Below are 23,040 nucleotides of genomic sequence, written 5' to 3' on the forward strand. Positions count from 1 at the left end.
GTCACACCTGGAACAAGCATGCAGCCAACAGAGTCAAACCTGGAACAAGCATGCATCCAGCAGAGTCACACCTGTAACAAGCATGCATCCAGCAGAGTCACACCTGTAACAAGCATGCAGCAAGCGGAGTCACACCTGGAACAAGCATGCAGCCAGCGGAGTCACACCTGGAACAAGCATGCAGCCAGCGGAGTCACACCTGGAACAAGCATGCAGCCAGCGGAGTCACCCCTGGAACAAGCATGCAGCCAGCAGAGTCACCCCTGGAACAAGCATGCAGCCAGCGGAGTCACCCCTGGAACAAGCATGCAGCCAGCGGAGTCACACCTGGAACAAGCATGCAGCCAGCGGAGTCACACCTGGAACAAGCATGCAGCCAGCGGAGTCACACCTGGAACAAGCACGCAGCCAGCGGAGTCACACCTGGAACAAGCATGCAGCCAGCGGAGTCACACCTGGAACAAGCACGCAGCCAGCGGAGTCACACCTGGAACAAGCACGCAGCCAGCGGAGTCACACCTGGAACAAGCATGCAGCCAGCGGAGTCACACCTGGAACAAGCATGCAGCCAGCGGAGTCACACCTGGAACAAGCATGCAGCCAGCGGAGTCACACCTGGAACAAGCATGCAGCCAGCGGAGTCACACCTGGAACAAGCGTGCAGCCAGTGGAGTCACCCCTGGAACAAGCATGCAGCCAGTGGAGTCTCAACTGGAACAAGCATGCAACCAGTGGAGTCTCAACTGGAACAAGCATGCAGCCAGCGGAGTCACACCTGGAACAAGCATGCAGCCAGCGGAGTCTCACCTGGAACAAGCATGCAGCCAGCGGAGTCACACCTGGAACAAGCATGCAGCCAGCGGAGTCTCACCTGGAACAAGCATGCAGCCAGCGGAGTCACACCTGGAACAAGCATGCAGCCAGCGGAGTCACCCCTGGAACAAGCATGCAGCCAGCAGAGTCACCCCTGGAACAAGCATGCAGCCAGCGGAGTCACACCTGGAACAAGCATGCAGCCAGTGAAGTCACACCTGGAACAAGCATGCATCCAGCAGAGTCACACCTGGAACAAGCATGCAGCCAACAGAGTCAAACCTGGAACAAGCATGCATCCAGCAGAGTCACACCTGTAACAAGCATGCATCCAGCAGAGTCACACCTGTAACAAGCATGCAGCCAGCGGAGTCACACCTGGAACAATCATGCAGCCAACGGAGTAACACCTGTAACAAGCATGCAGATAGTGGAGTCAAACCTGAAACAAGCATGCAGCCAGCGGAGTCTCACATGGAACAAGCATGCAGCAAGCGGAGTCACACCTGGAACAAGCATGCAGCCAGCGGAGTCACCCCTGGAACAAGCATGCAGCCAGCAGAGTCACCCCTGGAACAAGCATGCAGCCAGCGGAGTCACCCCTGGAACAAGCATGCAGCCAGCGGAGTCACACCTGGAACAAGCATGCAGCCAGCGGAGTCACACCTGGAACAAGCATGCAGCCAGCGGAGTCACACCTGGAACAAGCACGCAGCCAGCGGAGTCACACCTGGAACAAGCATGCAGCCAGCGGAGTCACACCTGGAACAAGCATGCAGCCAGCGGAGTCACACCTGGAACAAGCATGCAGCCAGCGGAGTCACACCTGGAACAAGCGTGCAGCCAGCGGAGTCAAACCTGGAACAAGTGTGCATCCAGCAGAGTCACACCTGCAACAAGCATGCGAACAGCAGAGTCACGCCTGCAACAAGCATGCGAACAGCAGAGTCACACCTGGAACAAGCATGCAGATAGTGGAGTCAAACCTGAAACAAGCATGCAGCCAGCAGGGTCACACCTGGAACAAGCATGCAGATAGTGGAGTCAAACCTGAAACAAGACATGCAGTCAGCAGGGTCACACCTGGAACAAGCATGCAGCCAGCGGAGTCACATCTGGAACAAGCATGCAGCCAACGGAGTAACACTTGGAACAAGCATGCAGATAGTGGAGTCAAACCTGAAACAAGCATGCAGCCAGTAGAGTCTCGCATGGAACAAGCACTCAGCCAGCGCAGTCACACCTGGAACAAGCACGCTGCCAGCGCAGTCACATCTGGAACAAGCATGCAGCCAGCGGAGTCACCCCTGGAACAAGCATGCAGCCAGCGGAGTCACCCCTGGAACAAGTATGCAGCCAGCGGAGTCACACCTGGAACAAGCATGCAGCCAGCGGAGTCACCCCTGGAAAAAGCATGCAGCCAGCGGAGTCACCCCTGGAACAAGCATGCAGCCAGCGGAGTCAACCCTGGAACAAGCATGCAGCCAGCGGAGTCACCCCTGGAACAAGCATGCAGCCAGTGGAGTCACACCTGGAACAAGCATGCAGCAAGCGGAGTCACACCTGGAACAAGCATGCAGCCAGCGGAGTCACACCTGGAACAAGCATGCAGCCAGTGGAGTCACACCTAGAACAAGCATGCAGCCAGCGAAGTCACACCTGGAACAAGCATGCAGCCAGCGGAGTCACACCTGGAACAAGCATGCAGCCAGCGGAGTCACACCTGGAACAAGCGTGCAGCCAGCGGAGTCACCCCTGGAAAAAGCATGCAGCCAGCGGAGTCACCCCTGGAACAAGCATGCAGCCAGCGGAGTCAACCCTGGAACAAGCATGCAGCCAGCGGAGTCAACCCTGGAACAAGCATGCAGCCAGCGGAGTCACCCCTGGAACAAGCATGCAGCCAGTGGAGTCACACCTGGAACAAGCATGCAGCAAGCGGAGTCACACCTGGAACAAGCATGCAGCCAGCGGAGTCACACCTGGAACAAGTGTGCAGCCAGTGGAGGAACACCTAGAACAAGCATGCAGCCAGCGAAGTCACACCTGGAACAAGCATGCAGCCAGCGGAGTCACACCTGGAACAAGCATGCAGCCAGCGGAGTCACACCTGGAACAAGCGTGCAGCCAGCGGAGTCACACCTGGAACAAGCGTGCAGCCAGCGGAGTCACACCTGGAACAAGTGTGCAGCCAGCAGAGTCAAACCTGGAACAAGCATGCAGATAGTGGAGTCAAACCTGAAACAAGCATGCAGCCAGCAGAGTCTCACATGGAACATGCATGCAGCCAGCAGAGTCTCACATGGAACATGCATGCAGCCAGCGGAGTCACACCTGGAACAAGCATGCTGCCAGCGCAGTCACACCTGGAACAAGCATGCAGCCAGCAGAGTCACGCCTGGAACAAGCATGCAGCCAGCGGAGTCACCCCTGGAACAAGCATGCAGTCAGCGGAGTCACCCCTGGAACAAGCATGCAGCCAGCGGAGTCACCCCTGGAACAAGCATGCAGCCAGCGGAGTCACCCCTGGAACGAGCATGCAGCCAGCGGAGTCACCCCTGGAACAAGCATGCAGCCAGCGGAGTCACACCTGGAACAAGCATGCAGCCAGCGGAGTCACACCTGGAACAAGCATGCAGCCAGCGGAGTCACACCTGGAACAAGTGTGCAGCCAGCGGAGTCACACCTGGAACAAGTGTGCAGCCAGTGGAGTCACACCTAGAACAAGCATGCAGCCAGTGAAGTCACACCTGGAACAAGCATGCATCCAGCAGAGTCACACCTGGAACAAGCATGCATCCAGCAGAGTCACACCTGGAACAAGCATGCAGCCAGCAGAGTCACACCTGGAACAAGCATGCATCCAGCAGAGTCACACCTGGAACAAGCACGCAGCCAGCAGAGTCACACCTACAACAAGCATGCGAACAGCAGAGTCACACCTGGAACAAGTATGCAGCCAGCGGAGTCACACCTGGAACAATCATGCAGCCAATGGAGTAACACCTGGAACAAGCATGCAGATAGTGGAGTCAAACCTGAAACAAGCATGCAGCCAGCGGAGTCTCACATGGAACATGCATGCAGCCAGCGGAGTCACACCTGGAACAAGCATGCAGCCAGCGGAGTCACACCTGGAACAAGCATGCTGCCAGCGCAGTCACACCTGAAACAAGTGTGCAGCCAGCAGAGTCACACCTGGAACAAGCATGCAGCCAGCAGAGTCAAACCTAGAACAAGCATGCATCCTGCAGAGTCACACTTGGAACAAGCACGCAGCCAGCAGAGTCACACCTGCAACAAGCATGCAAACAGCAGAGTCACGCCTGCAACAAGCATGCGAACAGCAGAGTCACACCTGGAACAAGCATGCAGATAGTGGAATCAAACCTAAAACAAGCATGCAGCCAGCAGGGTCACACCTGGAACAAGCATGCAGCCAGCGGAGTCACACCTGGAACAAGCATGCAGCCAACGAAGTAACACCTGGAACAAGCATGCAGATAGTGGAGTCAAACCTGAAACAAGCATGCAGCCAGTAGAGTCTCACATGGAACAAGCACTCAGCCAGCGCAGTCACACCTGGAACAAGCATGCTGCCAGCGCAGTCACACCTGGAACAAGCATGCAGCCAGCGGAGTCACCCATGGAACAAGCATGCAGCCAGCGGAGTCACCCCTGGAACAAGCATGCAGCCAGCGGAGTCACCCTTGGAACAAGCATGCAGCCAGCGGAGTCACACCTGGAACAAGCATGCAGCCAACGGAGTAACACCTGGAACACGCATGCAGATAGTGGAGTCAAACCTGAAACAAGCATGCAGCCAGCAGAGTCTCACATGGAACAAGCACTCAGCCAGCGCAGTCACACCTGGAACAAGCATGCAGCCAGTGGAGTCACACTTGGAACAAGCATGCAGCTAGCGGAGTCACACATGGAACAAGCATGCAGCCAGCGGAGTCACACTTGGAACAAGCATGCAGCCAGCGGAGTCACACATGGAACAAGCATGCAGCCAGCAGAGTCACACTTGGAACAAGCATGCTGCCAGCGCAGTCACGCCTGGAACAAGCATGCAGCCAACGGAGTAACACCTGAAACACGCATGCAGATAGTGGAGTCAAACCTGAAACAAGCATGCAGCCAGCAGAGTCTCACATGGAACAAGCACTCAGCCAGCGCAGTCACACCTGGAACAAGCATGCAGCCAGTGGAGTCACACTTGGAACAAGCATGCAGCTAGCGGAGTCACACATGGAACAAGCATGCAGCCAGCGGAGTCACACTTGGAACAAGCATGCAGCCAGCGGAGTCACACATGGAACAAGCATGCAGCCAGCAGAGTCACACTTGGAACAAGCATGCTGCCAGCGCAGTCACGCCTGGAACAAGCATGCAGCCAGCGCAGTCACACCTGGAACAAGCATGCAGCCAGCGGAGTCACACCAGGAACCAGCATGCAGCCAGTGGTGTCACACTGGGAACAAGCATGCAGACAGTGGAGTCACACCTGGAACAAGCATGCTGCCAGTGAATTCACAACTGGAACAAGCATGCAGCCTGTGAAGTCACACCTGGAACAAGCATGCAGCCAGCAGAGTCAAACCTGGAACAAGCATGCTGCCAGTGGATTTACACCTGGAACAAGCATGCTGCCAGTGGATTCACACCTGGAACAAGCATGCAGTCAGCGGAGTCACACCTGGAACAAGCATGGAGCCAGCAGAGTCACACCTGGAACAAGCATGCAGCCAGCAGAGTCACACCTGGAACAAGCATGCGAACAGCAGAGTCACGCCTGCAACAAGCATGCTAACAGCAGAGTCACGCCTGCAACAAGCATGCGAACAGCAGAGTCACACCTGGAACAAGCATGCAGATAGTGGAGTCAAACCTGAAACAAGCATGCAGCCAGCAGGGTCACACCTGGAACAAGCATGCAGCCAGCGGAGTCACACCTGGAACAAGCATGCAGCCAACGGAGTAACACCTGGAACAAGCATGCAGATAGTGGAGTCAAACCTGAAACAAGCATGCAGCCAGTAGAGTCTCACATGGAACAAGCACTCAGCCAGCGCAGTCACACCTGGAACAAGCACTCAGCCAGCGCAGTCACACCTGGAACAAGCATGCTGCCAGCGCAGTCACACCTGGAACAAGCATGCAGCCAGCGGAGTCACCCCTGGAACAAGCATGCAGTCAGCGGAGTCACCCTTGGAACAAGCATGCAGCCAGCGGAGTCACACCTGGAACAAGCATGCAGCCAACGGAGTAACACCTGGAACACGCATGCAGATAGTGGAGTCAAACCTGAAACAAGCATGCAGCCAGCAGAGTCTCACATGAAACAAGCACTCAGCCAGCGCAGTCACACCTGGAACAAGCATGCAGCCAGTGGAGTCACACTTGGAACAAGCATGCAGCTAGCGGAGTCACACATGGAACAAGCATGCAGCGAGCAGAGTCACACATGGAACAAGCAGGCAGCCAGCGGAGTCACACTTGGAACAAGCATGCAGCCAGCGGAGTCACACCTGGAACAAGCATGCAGCCAGCGGAGTCACCCCTGGAACAAGCATGCAGTCAGCGGAGTCACCCTTGGAACAAGCATGCAGCCAGCGGAGTCACACCTGGAACAAGCATGCAGCCAGCGGAGTCACACCTGGAACAAGCGTGCAGCCAGCGGAGTCACACCTGGAACAAGCGTGCAGCCAGCGGAGTCACACCTGGAACAAGTGTGCAGCCAGCAGAGTCAAACCTGGAACAAGCATGCAGATAGTGGAGTCAAACCTGAAACAAGCATGCAGCCAGCAGAGTCTCACATGGAACATGCATGCAGCCAGTAGAGTCTCACATGGAACATGCATGCAGCCAGCGGAGTCACACCTGGAACAAGCATGCTGCCAGCGCAGTCACACCTGGAACAAGCATGCAGCCAGCAGAGTCACGCCTGGAACAAGCATGCAGCCAGCGGAGTCACCCCTGGAACAAGCATGCAGTCAGCGGAGTCACCCCTGGAACAAGCATGCAGCCAGCGGAGTCACCCCTGGAACAAGCATGCAGCCAGCGGAGTCACCCCTGGAACAAGCATGCAGCCAGCGGAGTCACCCCTGGAACAAGCATGCAGCCAGCGGAGTCACACCTGGAACAAGCATGCAGCAAGCGGAGTCACACCTGGAACAAGCATGCAGCCAGCGGAGTCACACCTGGAACAAGTGTGCAGCCAGCGGAGTCACACCTGGAACAAGTGTGCAGCCAGTGGAGTCACACCTAGAACAAGCATGCAGCCAGTGAAGTCACACCTGGAACAAGCATGCATCCAGCAGAGTCACACCTGGAACAAGCATGCAGCCAGCAGAGTCACACCTGGAACAAGCATGCATCCAGCAGAGTCACACCTGGAACAAGCACGCAGCCAGCAGAGTCACACCTACAACAAGCATGCGAACAGCAGAGTCACACCTGGAACAAGCATGCAGCCAGCAGGGTCACACCTGGAACAAGTATGCAGCCAGCGGAGTCACACCTGGAACAATCATGCAGCCAACGGAGTAACACCTGGAACAAGCATGCAGATAGTGGAGTCAAACCTGAAACAAGCATGCAGCCAGCGGAGTCTCACATGGAACATGCATGCAGCCAGCGGAGTCACACCTGGAACAAGCATGCTGCCAGCGCAGTCACACCTGAAACAAGTGTGCAGCCAGCAGAGTCAAACCTAGAACAAGCATGCAGCCAGCGGAGACACACCTGGAACAAGCATGCAGACAGCAGAGTCACACCTGGAACAAGCATGCAGATAGTGGAGTCAAACCTGAAACAAGCATGCAGCCAGCAGAGTCTCACATGGAACAAGCATGCTGCCAGCGCAGTCACACCTGGAACAAGCATGCAGCCAGCGGAGTCACCCCTGGAACAAGCATGCAGTCAGCGGAGTCACCCTTGGAACAAGCATGCAGCCAGCGGAGTCACACCTGGAACAAGCATGCAGCCAACGGAGTAACACCTGGAACATGCATGCAGATAGTGGAGTCAAACCTGAAACAAGCATGCAGCCAGCAGAGTCTCACATGAAACAAGCACTCAGCCAGCGCAGTCACACCTGGAACAAGCATGCAGCCAGTGGAGTCACACTTGGAACAAGCATGCAGCTAGCGGAGTCACACATGGAACAAGCATGCAGCGAGCAGAGTCACACATGGAACAAGCAGGCAGCCAGCGGAGTCACACTTGGAACAAGCATGCAGCCAGCGGAGTCACACCTGGAACAAGCATGCAGCCAGCGGAGTCACCCCTGGAACAAGCATGCAGCCAGCGGAGTCACCCCTGGAACAAGCATGCAGTCAGCGGAGTCACCCTTGGAACAAGCATGCAGCCAGCGGAGTCACACCTGGAACAAGCATGCAGCCAACGGAGTAACACCTGGAACACGCATGCAGATAGTGGAGTCAAACCTGAAACAAGCATGCAGCCAGCAGAGTCTCACATGAAACAAGCACTCAGCCAGCGCAGTCACACCTGGAACAAGCATGCAGCCAGTGGAGTCACACTTGGAACAAGCATGCAGCTAGCGGAGTCACACATGGAACAAGCATGCAGCGAGCAGAGTCACACATGGAACAAGCATGCAGCGAGCAGAGTCACACATGGAACAAGCAGGCAGCCAGCGGAGTCACACTTGGAACAAGCATGCAGCCAGCGGAGTCACACTTGGAACAAGCATGCAGCCAGCGGAGTCACACATGGAACAAGCATGCAGCCAGCAGAGTCACACTTGGAACAAGCATGCTGCCAGCGCAGTCACGCCTGGAACAAGCATGCAGCCAGCGGAGTCACACCTGGAACAAGCATGCAGCCAGTGGAGTCACACCAGGAACCAGCATGCAGCCAGTGGTGTCACACTGGGAACAAGCATGCAGCCAGTGGAGTCACACCTGGAACAAGCATGCTGCCAGTGGATTTACACCTGGAACAAGCATGCTGCCAGTGGATTCACACCTGGAACAAGCATGCAGTCAGCGGAGTCACACCTGGAACAAGCATGCAGCCAGCGGAGTCACACCTGGAACAAGCATGGAGCCAGCAGAGTCACACCTGGAACAAGCATGCAGCCAGCAGAGTCACACCTGGAACAAGCATGGAGCCAGCAGAGTCACACCTGGGACAAGCATGCAGCCAGCAGAGTCACACCTGGACCTGTGAGCACCTGTATGAGGATATGTACACACCGATACTGTATTATCCAATAGACGTTTCAGTAGCAGCTCCTTGGCGCCTGCACTGTACACACTCATACAGTTTACAACAATAACCGCATTCTTTTTGACCCATGGTGACTCCATCCATGTCACGCGCCACACATCCATCTGCAGAGTGGGTGGTCTGATTATTTTTCTGGCACATATGTGTCCTTTACATAGAACAAGCAGTTTACATGTCACTGTTTACACGTCACAGAGGCCCTCGTGGCATGGTGTCCCCAGCAATGCTTGTTGCTTTAGCTGAACAGGTTTGTTTTGCAGTGTACGGCTGGACTGTGACAATGTGTTTATATTTCTCAACTCCATCATCATCACTACTGCTCCAGCTGCGTCTCCAATCACCACACTGGTCAAAGGTCTGCAGACAATCACTGTATTACACGCTTATATATTCATGTATGTGTTTCAGTAAATCTCACCTTATCAGCTTCTCAATCTAATTCATGTGGATAGATACTCGGCAGGGACAGCAGGACATGGTGCCAGTGAGCACCGTATGGTGTATATAGATAGGCAGTGACTGGAGACAGCAGGACATGGTGCCGGTGAGCACCGTATGGTGTATATAGATAGGCAGTGACTGGAGACAGCAGGACATGGTGCCGGTGAGCACCGTATGGTGTATATAGATAGGCAGTGACTGGAGACAGCAGGACATGGTGCCGGTGAGCACCGTATGGTGTATATAGATAGGCAGTGACTGGAGACAGCAGGACATGGTGTCGATGAGCACTGTATGGTGTATATGGATAGGCAGTGACTGGAAACAGCAGGACATGGTGCCGGTGAGAATCGTATGGTGTATATAGATAGGCGGTGACTGGAGACAGCAGGACATGGTGCCAGTAAGCACCGTATGGTGTATATAGATAGGCAGTGACTGGAAACAGCAGGACATGGTGCCGGTGAGCACCGTATGGTGTATATAGATTGGCAGTGACTGGAGACAGCAGGACATGGTGCCGGTGAGCATCGTATGGTGTATATAGATAGGCAGTGACTGGAGACAGCAGGACATGGTGCCAGTGATGACCGTACGGTGCATATAGATAAGTAGAGACTGGAGACAGCAGGATTTGGTGCCGGTAAGGACCGCATGGTGCATATAGATAGGTAGTGACTGGAGGAGGGAGGATTTGGTGCTGGTGAGCACCGTATGGTGCATATAGATAGGTAGTGATTGGAGGATTTGGTGCCGGTGAGTACCGTGAAGCGACAGGTATCTGCAGTTTTCCATGAATGGAGAGTACTGCAGTGTCAGAGGAGCTCTCAGGCCTGACATGTATGAAGGGTCCCACACAGGAAAATATCTGCAGATAGAAATGGCGTTTCCGTACATCAGATACCAACACTTACACAGCAGTATCAGTTTCTTGAACACTGAGGAGTTACCTTTAAATAGCCACACATGCTCAGTGAGGATCAGGAGAGAATTCAGAGACGTGCGGAGTGGAGCAGGCAGTGAAATGAGGCCAGAGTCACGAGCAGCACATCATCCAGAGGAGACAGTCCTGGTTTGGCCATTAGAATGGAAGCCAACTGTCAGTGGGTCATTAATCAGAGGGTACAGCAGACTTATACGGGGCTGACACTGAGATCCTGAGGACAGAAGAGGTTACAGGAAGTGGAAGGTGCGACGGAGGGAGGGGGTCTAGCCTACAGGCCTGATCAGCGTGGAATACTCCAGTTATCCCTCACAGAACATCTTTCATAGTAATGCAGTTCCCTTCTGTGTCCTCGGGGGGCTCATTCGGAGCTCCTGCAACTGTGCAGCCAGGAGCAGGTGTGAAGGAACCGCCGATCGGGCCTGGAAAACACATTGTGTGGACAACGTTGCCATGGGGAAGAGCCAATCACAGTCTGGAGGATGACTTGGGAGAAGGAAAAGCTGATTGCATGGCGTTATTTCTCACCTGATGCTCTCCGCACAGATTCCAGCAGTCCTGTTTTCATCATCACAGCCACTTCCTGAGGACACATGGAATCTCAGGCTTAACGTTTGGCCGAGGAATTGGAGAGGACTCCAGTACAGACCAATGACCAAAAGAGAACGGGGAGAGGAAGGGGTGTCAGAGAGGGGAAAGGGGGTGCTGAATGAAGAGAGTGAGAGAGAGTGAAAATGGAGGTACAAAGCAAGAGTCAGGGAGAAAGAGCAAGGGGATGAAGGCAGGAATTGCATACCGCGAGGTGCATATAGCTAGCCAGCATATGGCGGGGAGGGAGAGGAGCAACAGTATACGAGGGAGACTGTGAATGAAGAAGGGGTGCAGAGAGGAAGGAAATGTGGGAATGCTGGGTTGGGGGAATTAGTTAATGAAGTAGGAGAAGCGTAGTGGAGGGAAGGAGGGTGGAGGTTGTGAATGAAGTAGGAGGGGCAGATAGGATGGTGGGTGTGGGGAGGACTAGCAAATGAAGTACGAGGGGCAGAACGGATAATAGTGTGGCAGGAGGGGAAGTGATTGAAGTAGGAGGAGCAGAGAGGCTTGAAGGTCAGGGAGGGGGTTGAATGAAGTAGGAGGAGCCAAGAGAATGGGAGGGTGGAGGGAGGGGCAGAGTGGATGATAGGGTAAGGGTAGGGTTGTGTATGAAGCAGAAGGTGCAGGGAGGGTGGGTGGAGAGGTTGTGAATGAAGTAGGAGGGACAGAGATGATAAGGTAGGTGGGAGGGATTATGAATGAAGTACACAGGGCAGAGAGGATGGGTGGAGGAGTTGTGAATAAAGTAGGAGGGGCATAAGGGTGGTGGGAGGGATTGTGAATGAAGTAGGAGGGGCAGAAAAGATGACATGATTGGGAGAGGAGTTGTGAATAAAGTAGGAGGGGCAGAGAGGGCAGAAGGGTGGGTGGAAGGGATTGTGCATGAAGTAGGAGGTGCAGAGAGAATGGGAGGGTGAGGTATTAATTGACCCAGATTTAAATGGACAGACAGCTACTAGCCAATCATCCAAACATTGTAATAGTAGACAAGGGCCAGCACTGGTGATAGTTGTGGCAGTGCCAAGTGATCAAAAAGCAGAATGGGAAGCTGGAGAAGCACCAGAGCCTAAAAGAGGAAGCAGACCGGATGTGGAAAGTGAAGGAAACAGTGGTGGTAGCAGCGCTTGGGGAGGTGACTCCTAAAGGTGACTTTCTTAAAACAGAAATAATTTGCGATAATTCAGGTTGGAGTGAGCTCCGAGATGTCTCCCAGAGCACCACTGCTGAACATATGCAAATTAACCATTGTACCCTTACAAGCTAAACACACCTCCTGAACCGCTGGAATGCAATGATGTGTCAGCTTGTTAATTTGTACAGAGCCATAATAATCCAACATGCATACAGACTGTTTCGGATTGTTTGATCCTCATCAGAGCATGGCATGGATTAATTTGGCTCTATGCAGTAGGGCTTGTAACACCGAGAGGTACAGACTAACCAGCAAGCTCATGGTGACTCATGGTCTGTTCCTCTCTGTGTTACAAGCCCTACTGCATAGAGCCAAATTAATCCATGCCGTGCACTGATGAGGATCAAACAATCCGAAACAGTCTGTATGCATGTTGGATTATTATGGCTCTGTACAAATTAACAAGCTGACACATCATTGCATTCCAGCAGTTCTGGAGGTGTGTTTAGCTTCTAAGGGTACAATGGTTAATTTGCATATATTCAGCAGTGATGCCCTGGGAGACATCTTAAGCTCACTCCAACCTGAATTATCGCAAATTCTTTCTGTTTTAAGAAAGCAAACTTTTGTTTTTCTTAACATCTTAGTAAGGGGGCTTTTAGGACCATTGTAGTCCCTTACACACTCCAATGAGTTCTGGGTCACCATGAGCTTGCTGGTTAGTCTGTACCTCCTAAAGGTGGGAGAGTGCAGCAGATCCCAACAACAGCATCAGAGCTCTCCTTCCAGCAGAGGGCAGTGGTGGGAACCACCTCTTGCAGAGGATCCTAGACAGGGAGAAGCATATACCTACTACAGGCATACCTCCCAACTTTTTGAGATAAGAAAGAGGGACACTTAAGCCACGCCCAATCACACCCCTAGTCATGCATACCATAAAGATTTAATAAGATTTTATAATTCAAACTACATGGGTCCTTTCTATCCTGGTTCATTTTACTTCATATTAACATTTGAAAATAATAAAGTTTGGAGACAGTAAAAACACATTTTTCAGTATGTAAAATACATATATGTTCACACAGATCTGTACATCAGTCCTAAAAGAGGGGCAAATGAGGAAGAAAGAAGGACAGGGGGGCAGGGTTCCCAAAGAGGGATTGTCCCTCTAAAAGTGATATGATATCCTCTATAATAAAACCCGTATCCCTGCGTCACGCTATCCCTGCGTAGCTGGGTCCATATCTTTTGCTACTGCGCATGTGCGCAGCACGGACCCAGCCTCACAGAGACAGGACGACAGGGACGGGGCCAGGGAGGGGGTCGGGTGTGTGAGCGGGCGGCCAGGTGTGCGCACGCGTGCGCAGTACATGCGTCAGACGGCAGCGAGAAACACAGACCCTACAGCCCGTTTTTAAACGGGCTTGTGTCTGCTAGTATCTTATACATGTCTATTAGACATTTGGGAGATAGGCCATAGGGGTGAGAAGGGAAATTATCTATAGGCCCTCTTTACACTCAGGTGCATCAAGTCCAGCAAGAAATGTCCTCAGTGAAAGCTCACCTTCATCATTCTTCCACTCATCACTAGCTTCCTAAAATTCTGAATATTACCTTCATGTAAGTTACAGCAGCACAATATGTTCCATCTCCTTCTCCACAGCACAGAGATAAGCTGGCAGCTGACTCCCCAGAGGATCTGCTGACTTCAGGAGCACCAGCAGCAGCAGTTTATGCATTGTGGCCCGAGGCAAGGGGGAGACACAGGAAGCCTGATGTGGTGTATCACACTTTGTGACACGCTAGATGATTGCTAGATGAGTTCCTATTGGTGCAGCCCATCCAATCCTGGCGGATATTCGTATGACTGCAGACTTTACAGACCTGAGCACCTTTACTATTCTCGCCCGACGAGCAGCATTTGGCTTCCATCTCTGACCGGTGCTTTTGTTAGTATTGGAAAACGAGGAGGTCTGTTCAGCTTCATTGTCTGTGAAATGTTAACAGGAACAACATTTCACAACTGTATAACTGCACAGCGATGTTTTGTTATTGCTTAGCAACCTAACGAGTGGAGGTGCTGTGCGGTACCATCTGCTGTGACGTCCTCCAGCTGGAAATGTGCTGCCTAGTGGTGCTGTGCGGTACCAGAGATGTCCTCCAGCTGGAAGCGTGCTGCCTGGTACCAGAGACGCCCTCCGGCTCGAAGCGTGCTGCCTGGCGGTGCTGTACCAGAGACGCCCTCCAGCTGGAAGCGTGCTGCCTGGCAGTGCTGTGCGGTACCAGAGACGCCCTCCAGCTGGAAGCGTGCTGCCTGGCAGTGCTGTGCGGTACCAGAGATGCCCTACAGCTGGAAGCGTGCTGCCTGGTACCAGAGACGCCCTCCGGCTGGAAGCGTGCTGCCTGGCGGTGCTGTACCAGAGACGCCCTCCAGCTGGAAGCGTGCTGCCTGGCAGTGCTGTGCGGTACCAGAGACGCCATCCAGCTGGAAGCGTGCTGCCTGGCAGTGCTGTGCGGTACCAGAGACGCCCTCCAGCTGGAAGCGTGCTGCCTGGCGGTGCTGTGCGGTACCAAAGATGCCCTCCAGCTGGAAGCGTACTGCCTGGCAGTGCTGTGCGGTACCAGAGACGCCCTCCGGCTGGAAGCGTGCTGCCTGGCAGTGCTGTGCGGTACCAGAGACGCCCTCCGGCTGGAAGCGTGCTGCCTGGCGGTGCTGTGCGGTACCAGAGACGCCCTCCAGCTGGAAGCGTGCTGCCTGGCAGTGCTGTGCGGTACCAGAGACACCCTCCAGCTGGAAGCGTGCTGCCTGGCGGTGCTGTGCGGTACCAGAGACGCCCTCCGGCTGGAAGCGTGCTGCCTGGCGGTGCTGTACGTTACCAGAGACACCCTCCAGTTGGAAGCGTGCTGCCTGGTACCAGAGACGCCCTCCAGCTGGAAGCGTGCTGCCTGGCAGTGCTGCGCGGTACCAGAGACTCCCTCCAGCTGGAAGCGTGCTGCCTGGTACCAGAGACGCCCTCCAGCTGGAAGCGTGCTGCCTGGCAGTGCAGTGAGGTACCAGAGACGCCCTCCAGCTGGAAGCGAGCTGCCTAGCATTGCTGTGCAGTACCAGAGATGCCCTCCAGCTGGAAGCGTGCTGCCTGGCAGTGCTGTGCAGTACCAGAGACGCCCTCCAGCTGGAAGCATGCTGCCTGGCAGTGGTGTGCGGTACCAGAGATGCCCTCCAGCTGGAAGCGTGCTGCCTGGTACCAGAGACGCCCTCCAGCTGGAAGCGTGCTGCCTGGCGGTGCTGTGCGGTACCAGAGACGCCCTCCGGCTGGAAGCGTGCTGCCTGGCGGTGCTGTGCGGTACCAGAGACGCCCTCCAGCTGGAAGCGTGCTGCCTGGCAGTGCTGTGCGGTACCAGAGACGCCCTCCAGCTGGAAGCGTGCTGCCTGGCGGTGCTGTGCGGTACCAGAGACGCCCTCCAGCTGGAAGCGTGCTGCCTGGCGGTGCTGTACGTTACCAGAGACACCCTCCAGTTGGAAGCGTGCTGCCTGGTACCAGAGACGCCCTCCAGCTGGAAGCGTGCTGCCTGGCAGTGCTGCGCGGTACCAGAGATGCCCTCCAGCTGAAAGCGTGCTGCCTGGTACCAGAGACGCCCTCCAGCTGGAAGCGTGCTGCCTGGATGTGCAGTGTGCGGTACCAGAGACGCCCTCCAGCTGGAAGCATGCTGCCTAGCATTGCTGTGCAGTACCAGAGATGCCCTCCAGCTGGAAGCGTGCTGCCTGGCAGTGCTGTGCAGTACCAGAGACGCCCTCCAGCTGGAAGCATGCTGCCTGGCAGTGCTGTGCGGTACCAGAGATGCCCTCCAGCTGGAAGCGTGCTGCCTGATACCAGAGACGCCCTCCAGCTGGAAGCGTGCTGCCTGGCGGTGCTGTGCGGTACCAGAGACTCCCTCCAGCTGGAAGCGTGCTGCCTGGCGGTGCTGTGCGGTACCAGAGACACCCTCTAGCTGGAAGCGTACTGCCTGGCGGTGCTGTGCGGTACCAGAGACGCCCTCCAGCTGGAAGCGTGCTGCCCGGCAGTGATGTGCGGTACCAGAGACACCCTCCAGCTGGAAACGTGCTGCCTGGCAGGGCTGTGCGGTACCAGAGACGCCCTCCAGCTGGAAGCGTGCTGCCTGGCAGTGCTGTGCGGTACCAGAGATGCCCTCCAGCTGGAAGCGTGCTGCCTGGTACCAGAGACGCCCTACAGCTGGAAGCGTGCTGCCTGGCAGTGCTGCGCGGTACCAGAGATGCCCTCCAGCTGGAAGTGTGCTGCCTGGTACCAGAGACGGCCTCCAGCTGGAAGCGTGCTGCCTGGCAGTGCAGTGCGGTACCAGAGACACCCTCCAGCTGGAAGCGTGCTGCCTGGCATTGCTGTGCAGTACCAGAGATGCCCTCCCGCTGGAAGCGTGCTGCCTGGCAGTGCTGTGCAGTACCAGAGACGCCCTCCAGCTGGAAGCATGCTGCCTGGCAGTGCTGTGCGGTACCAGAGATGCCCTCCAGCTGGAAGCGTGCTGCCTGGTACCAGAGACGCCCTCCAGCTGGAAGCGTGCTGCCTGGCGGTGCTGTGCGGTACCAGAGACGCCCTCCAGCTGGAAACGTGCTGCCTGGCGGTGCTGTGCGGTACCAGAAACACCCTTTAGCTGGAAGCGTGCTGCCTGGCGGTGCTGTGCGGTACCAGAGACAACCTCCAGCTGGAAGCATACTGCCTGGCGGTGCTGTGCGGTACCAGAGACGCCCTCCAGCTGGAAGCGTGCTGTTCGGCAGTGATGTGCGGTACCAGAGACACCCTCCAGCTGGAAGCGTGCTGCCTGGCAGTGCTGTGCGGTACCAGAGACGCCCTCCAGCTGGAAGTGAGCTGCCTGGCAGTGCTGTGCGGTACCAGAGACACCCTCCAGCTGGAAGCGTGATGCCTGGTACCAGAGACGCCTTACAGCTGGAAGCGTGCTGCCTGGCAGTGCTGCGCGGTACCAGAGATGCCCTCCAGCTGGAAGTGTGCTGCCTGGTACCAGAGACGGCCTCCAGCTGGAAGCGTGCTGCCTGGCAGTGCAGTGCGGTACCAGAGACGCCCTCCAGCTGGAAGCGTGCTGCCTGGCATTGCTGTGCAGTACCAGAGATGCCCTCCCGCTGGAAGCGTGCTGCCTGGCAGTGCTGTGCAGTACCAGAGACGCCCTCCAGCTGGAAGCATGCTGCCTGGCAGTGCTGTGCGGTACCAGAGATGCCCTCCAGCTGGAAGCGTGCTGCCTGGTACCAGAGACGCCCTCCAGCTGGAAGCGTGCTGCCTGGCGGTGCTGTGCGGTACCAGAGACTCCCTCCAGCTGGAAGTGTGCTGCCTGGCGGTGCTGTGCGGTACCAGAGACACCCTTTAGCTGGAAGCGTGCTGCCTGGCGGTGCTGTGCGGTACCAGAGACAACCTCCAGCTGGAAGCATACTGCCTGGCGGTGCTGTGCGGTACCAGAGACGCCCTCCAGCTGGAAGCGTGCTGTTCGGCAGTGATGTGCGGTACCAGAGACACCCTCCAGCTGGAAGCGTGCTGCCTGGCAGTGCTGTGCGGTACCAGAGACGCCCTCCAGCTGGAAGTGAGCTGCCTGGCAGTGCTGTGCGGTACCAGAGACACCCTCCAGCTGGAAGCGTGCTGCCTGGCAGTGCAGTGCGGTACCAGAGACACCCTCCAGCTGGAAGCGTGCTGCCTGGCAGTGCTGTGCGGTACCAGAGATGCCCTCCAGCTGGAAGCGTGCTGCCTGGTACCAGAGACGCCCTCCAGCTGGAAGCGTGCTGCCTGGCAGTGCTGCGCGGTACCAGAGATGCCCTCCAGCTGGAAGCGTGCTGCCTGGCAGTGCAGTGCGGTACTAGAGACGCCCTCCAGCTGGAAGCGTGCTGCCTGGCAGTGTAGTGCGGTACTAGAGACGCCCTCCAGCTGGAAGCGTGCTGCCTGGCATTGCTGTGCAGTACCAGAGACGCCCTCCAGCTGGAAGCATGCTGCCTGGCAGTGCTGTGCGGTACCAGAGATGCCCTCCAGCTGGAAGCGTGCTGCCTGGTACCAGAGACTCCCTCCAGCTGGAAGCGTGCTGCCTGGCGGTGCTGTGCGGTACCAGAGACACCCTCCAGCTGGAAGCGTACTGCCTGGCGGTGCTGTGCGGTACCAGAGACGCCCTCCAGCTGGAAGCGTGCTGCCCGGCAGTGATGTGCGGTACCAGAGACACCCTCCAGCTGGAAGCGTGCTGCCTGGCAGTGCTGAGCGGTACCAGAGACGCCCTCCAGCTGGAAGTGAGCTGCCTGGCAGTGCTGTGTGGTACCAGAGATGCCCTCCAGCTGGAAGTGTGCTGCCTGGCGGTGCTGTGCGTGGAAGCGTGCTGCTTGGCGGTGCTTTGTGGTACCAGAGAAGCCCTCCAGCTGGAAGCGTGCTGCCTGGCGGTGCTGTGCGGTACCAGAGACACAATCCAGCTGAAAGCGTGCGGCATGTAGGTGCTGTGTGTCCTGTACTATAGACACCCTCCAGCTGGAAGCGTGCGGCGTGAGGGTGCTGTGCGGTACCAGAGACACCCTCCAGCTGGAAGCGTGCGCCGTGAGGGTGCTGTGCGGTACTATAAACACCCTCCAGCTGGAAGCGTGCGGCGTGAGGATGCTGTGCGGTACTATAGACACCCTCCAGCTGGAAGCGTGCGGCGTGGGGGTGCCGTGCGGTACCAGAGACACCCTCCAGCTGGAAGCATGCGGCGTGAGGGTGCTGTGCGGTACCATACCAGAGACACCCTCCAGCTGGAAGCATGCGGCGTGAGGGTGCTGTGCGGTACTATAGACACCCTCCAGCTGGAAGCGTGCAGCGTGGGGGTGCTGTGCGATACCATACCAGAGACACCCTCCAGTTGGAAGCATGCGGCGTGAGGGTGCTGTGCGGTACTAGAGACACCCTCCAGCTGGAAGCGTGCGGCGTGGGGGTGCTGTGCGGTACTATAGACACCCACCAGCTGGAAGCGTGCGTCGTAGGGGTGCTGTGCGGTACTATAGACACCCACCAGCTGGAAGCGTGCGTCGTAGGGGTGCTGTGCGGTACCAGAGACACCCTCCAGCTGGAAGCGTGCGCCGTGAGGGTGCTGTGCGGTACTATAGACACCCTCCAGCTGGAAGGGTGCAGCATGGGGGTGCTGTGTGTCCTGCCGGGTCTGTGCGGTACCAGAGACACCCTACAGCTGGAAGCGTGCGGCGTGAGGGTGCTGTGCGGTACTATAGACACCCTCCAGCTGGAAGCGTGCAGCGTGAGGGTGCTGTGCGGTACCAGAGACACCCTCCAGCTGGAAGCGTGCGGCGTGGGGGTGCTGTGTGTCCTGCCGGGTCTGTGCGGTACCAGAGACACCCTCCAGCTGGAAGCGTGCGGCGTGGAGTGCTGTGCAGTACCAGAGACACCCTAAGGCTGGAAGCGTGTGTCGTGGGGGTGCTGTGCGGTACCAGAGACACCCTCCAGCTGGAAGCGTGCGGCGTGAGGGTGCTGTGCGGTACCAGAGACACCCTCCAGCTGGAAGCGTGCGGCGTGGGGGTGCTGTGCGATACCAGAGACACCCTAAAGCTGGAAGCGTGTGGCGTGAGGGTGCTGTGCGGTACCAGAGACACCCTCCAGCTGGAAGCGTGTGGCGTGAGGGTGCTGTGCGATACTATAGACACCCTCCAGCTGGAAGCGTGCGGTGTGAGGGTGCTGTGCGGTACTATAGACACCCTCCAGCTGGAAGCGTGCGGCGAGGAGGTGCTGTGCGGTACCATACCAGAGACATCCTCCAGCTGGAAGCGTGTGTCGTGGGGGTGCTGTGCGGTACCAGAGACACCCTCCAGCTGGAAGCGTGTGTCGTGGGGGTGCTGTGCGGTACCAGAGACACCCTCCAGCTGGAAGCGTGCGGCATGAGGGTGCTGTGCGGTACCATAGACACCCTCCAGCTGGAAGCGTGCGTCGTGGGGGTGCTGTGCGGTACCATACCAGAGACACCCTCCAGCTGGAAGCGTGTGGGGTGAGGGTGCTGTGCGGTACTATAGGCACCCTCCAGCTGGAAGCGTGCGGCGTGGGGGTGCTGTGTGTCCTGCCGGGTCTGTGCGGTACCAGAGACACCCTCCAGCTGGAAGCGTGCGGCGTGAGGGTGCTGTGCGGTACTATAGACACCCTCCAGCTGGAAGCGTGCGGCGTGGGGGTGCTGTGCGGTGCCAGAGAAGCCCTCCAGCTGTAAGCGTGCGGCGAGGGTGCTGTGCGGTACTATAGACACCCTCTAGCTGGAAGCGTGCAGCGTGGAGGTGCTGTGCGGTACCATACCAGAGACACCCTCCAGCTGGAAGCGTGCGGCGTGAGGGTGCTGTGCGGTACTATAGACACCCTCCAGCTGGAAGCGTGCGGCGTGAGGGTGCTGTGCGGTACTATAGACACCCTCCAGCTGGAAGCGTGCGGCGAGGAGGTGCTGTGCGGTACCATACCAGAGACACCCTCCAGCTGGAAGCGTGTGTCGTGGGGGTGCTGTGCGGTACCAGAGACACCCTCCAGCTGGAAGCGTGTGTCGTGGGGCTGCTGTGCGGTACCAGAGACACCCTCCAGCTGGAAGCGTGCGGCATGAGGGTGCTGTGCGGTACCATAGACACCCTGCAGCTGGAAGCGTGCGTCGTGGGGGTGCTGTGCGGTACCATAGACACCCTCCAGCTGTAAGCGTGCGTCGTGGGGGTGCTGTGCGGTACCATACCAGAGACACCCTCCAGCTGGAAGCGTTTGGCGAGGAGGTGCTGTGCGGTACCATACCAGAGACACCCTCCAGCTGGAAGCGTGCGTCGTGAGGGTGCTGTGCGGTACCAGAGACACCCTCCAGCTGGAAGCGTGCGGCGTGTAGGTGCTGTGCGGTACCAGAGACACCCTCCAGCTGGAAGCGTGCGTCGTGGGGGTGCTGTGCGGTACCAGAGACACCCTCCAGCTGGAAGCGTGCGGCGTGAGGGTGCTGTGCGGTACCAGAGACACCCTCCAACTGGAAGCGTGCGGCGTGGGGGTGCTGTGCGGTACCAGAGACACCCTACAGCTGGAAGCGTGCAGGGTGAGGGTGCTGTGCGGTACCAGAGACACCCTAAAGCTGGAAGCGTGCGGCGTGAGGGTGCTGTGCGGTACCAGAGACACCCTCCAGCTGGAAGCGTGCGGCGTGGGGGTGCTGGGTGTCCTGCCGGGTCTGTGCGGTACCAGAGACACCCTCCAGCTGGAAGCGTGCGGCGTGAGGGTGCTGTGCGGTACTATAGACACCCTCCAGCTGGAAGCGTGCGGCATGGGGGTGCTGTGCGGTACTATAGACACCCTCCAGCTGGAAGCGTGCAGCGTGAGGGTGCTGTGCGGTACTATAGACACCCTCCAGCTGGAAGCGTGCGGCGTGAGGGTGCTGCGCGGTACTATAGACACCCTCCAGCTGGAAGCGTGCGGTGTGAGGGTGCTGTGCGGTACTATAGACACCCTCCAGCTGGAAGTGTGCGGCGTGAGGGTGCTGTGTGGTACTATAGACACCCTCCAGCTGGAAGCGTGCGTTGTGGGGGCGCTGTGCGGTACCAGAAACACCCTTCAGCTGGAAGCGTGCGGCGAGGGTGCTGTGCGGTACCAGAGACACCCTCCAGCTGGAAGCGTGCGGCGTGGGGGTGCTGTGCGGTACCAGAGACACCCTAAAGCTAGAAGCGTGCGGCGTGAGGGTGCTGTGCGGTACCAGAGACACCCTCCAGCTGGAAGCGTGCGGGTGCTGTGCGGTACCAGAGACACCCTCCAGCTGGAAGCGTGCGGCGTGAGGGTGCTGTGTGTCTTGCCGGGTATTTCCGGTACCAGAGACACTCTCCAGCTGAAGACGTGGGTGTGCTGTGTGTCCTGGAAGGGCTGTGTGGTACCAGAGACACCCTCCAGCTGGAAGCGTGGGGGTGCTGCAGCGGGAGTAAACCGCTCACCTATACAGCAGCCTCTTCTGTGATAAGTGATGGGATTACATGCAGCTGTTGTGCAGCTGTGTGATCTGTACTGGATTAGGGATGACATGACGGCTGCACCTATGGAGACAATCCATAGCAATATGCAGAAACCCGCATTAACCCTTCCTGGCAAGGATAAAACAGAACGGCCTCACGGTCACACCTCCCGCGATGGAGATGAATGAGGCCTTTCTCTCCAGATGCCGGAGATCCTGTAACTGATCAGCGGAGAGAAAATATCAGGCTGAAACTTTTAATTATAACCTTGCTGATAGGCGGCTAATGTCACAGTCTCCGGCTCTGCCAAAGCAGAGCAGAGGGAAAGGTCAGCAGGAGGGTGTGGGGGGGTCTCTAAAACGAGGGAATTAGAAACAGCCAAAGCTAGAATGGGGGTCAGTCAGATGAAACCAGCAGATCTTCACAGACTGGGAATACTAAGAGTAATGCAATAAACAGAAACAGCCACGTAGTGGACAGAGAAAGGATAGGTGGATAGTAAGGGCAGGGCAGAGAAGGGATGGGTGGATAGTAAGGGCAGGGGAAATAGGGGACTGGTGGATAGTAAGGCCAGGGGAGAGAAGGTATTGGTGGATAGTAAGGGCAGGAAAGAGAAGGGATGGATGGGCAGTAAGGGCAGGAAAGCAAAGGGATGGATGGGCAGTAAGAGCAGGGACGAGAAGGGATGGATGGGCAATAAGCGCAGGGCAGAGATCGGGTGGGTAGTAATGGAAGGACAGAGAAGAGATGCGTGGGTAGTAAGGGCGGGCAGGATAAAGAAGAGATGAGTGGGTAGTAATGGCAGGAGAGAGAAGGGAGGGGTGGGTAGTAAGGGAAGGAAAGAGAAGGGATCAGTGAATAGTAAGGACAGGGCAGAGACATGGTGGG

The 23,040-nt window shown here is 56.9% G+C and overlaps 1 protein-coding gene across 5 annotated transcripts in view; it reads right to left on the bottom strand.

Annotated features, from left to right (window-relative positions):
• The window catches only part of B3GNTL1 (UDP-GlcNAc:betaGal beta-1,3-N-acetylglucosaminyltransferase like 1), a 928,550-nt gene that overhangs the window by 39,074 nt on the left and 866,436 nt on the right, over window positions 1–23,040 (bottom strand). The window lies entirely within an intron of this gene.

The sequence above is a fragment of the Hyperolius riggenbachi genome, chromosome 12 (assembly GCF_040937935.1).
Source record: "Hyperolius riggenbachi isolate aHypRig1 chromosome 12, aHypRig1.pri, whole genome shotgun sequence".
Lineage (NCBI taxonomy): Eukaryota > Metazoa > Chordata > Amphibia > Anura > Hyperoliidae > Hyperolius > Hyperolius riggenbachi.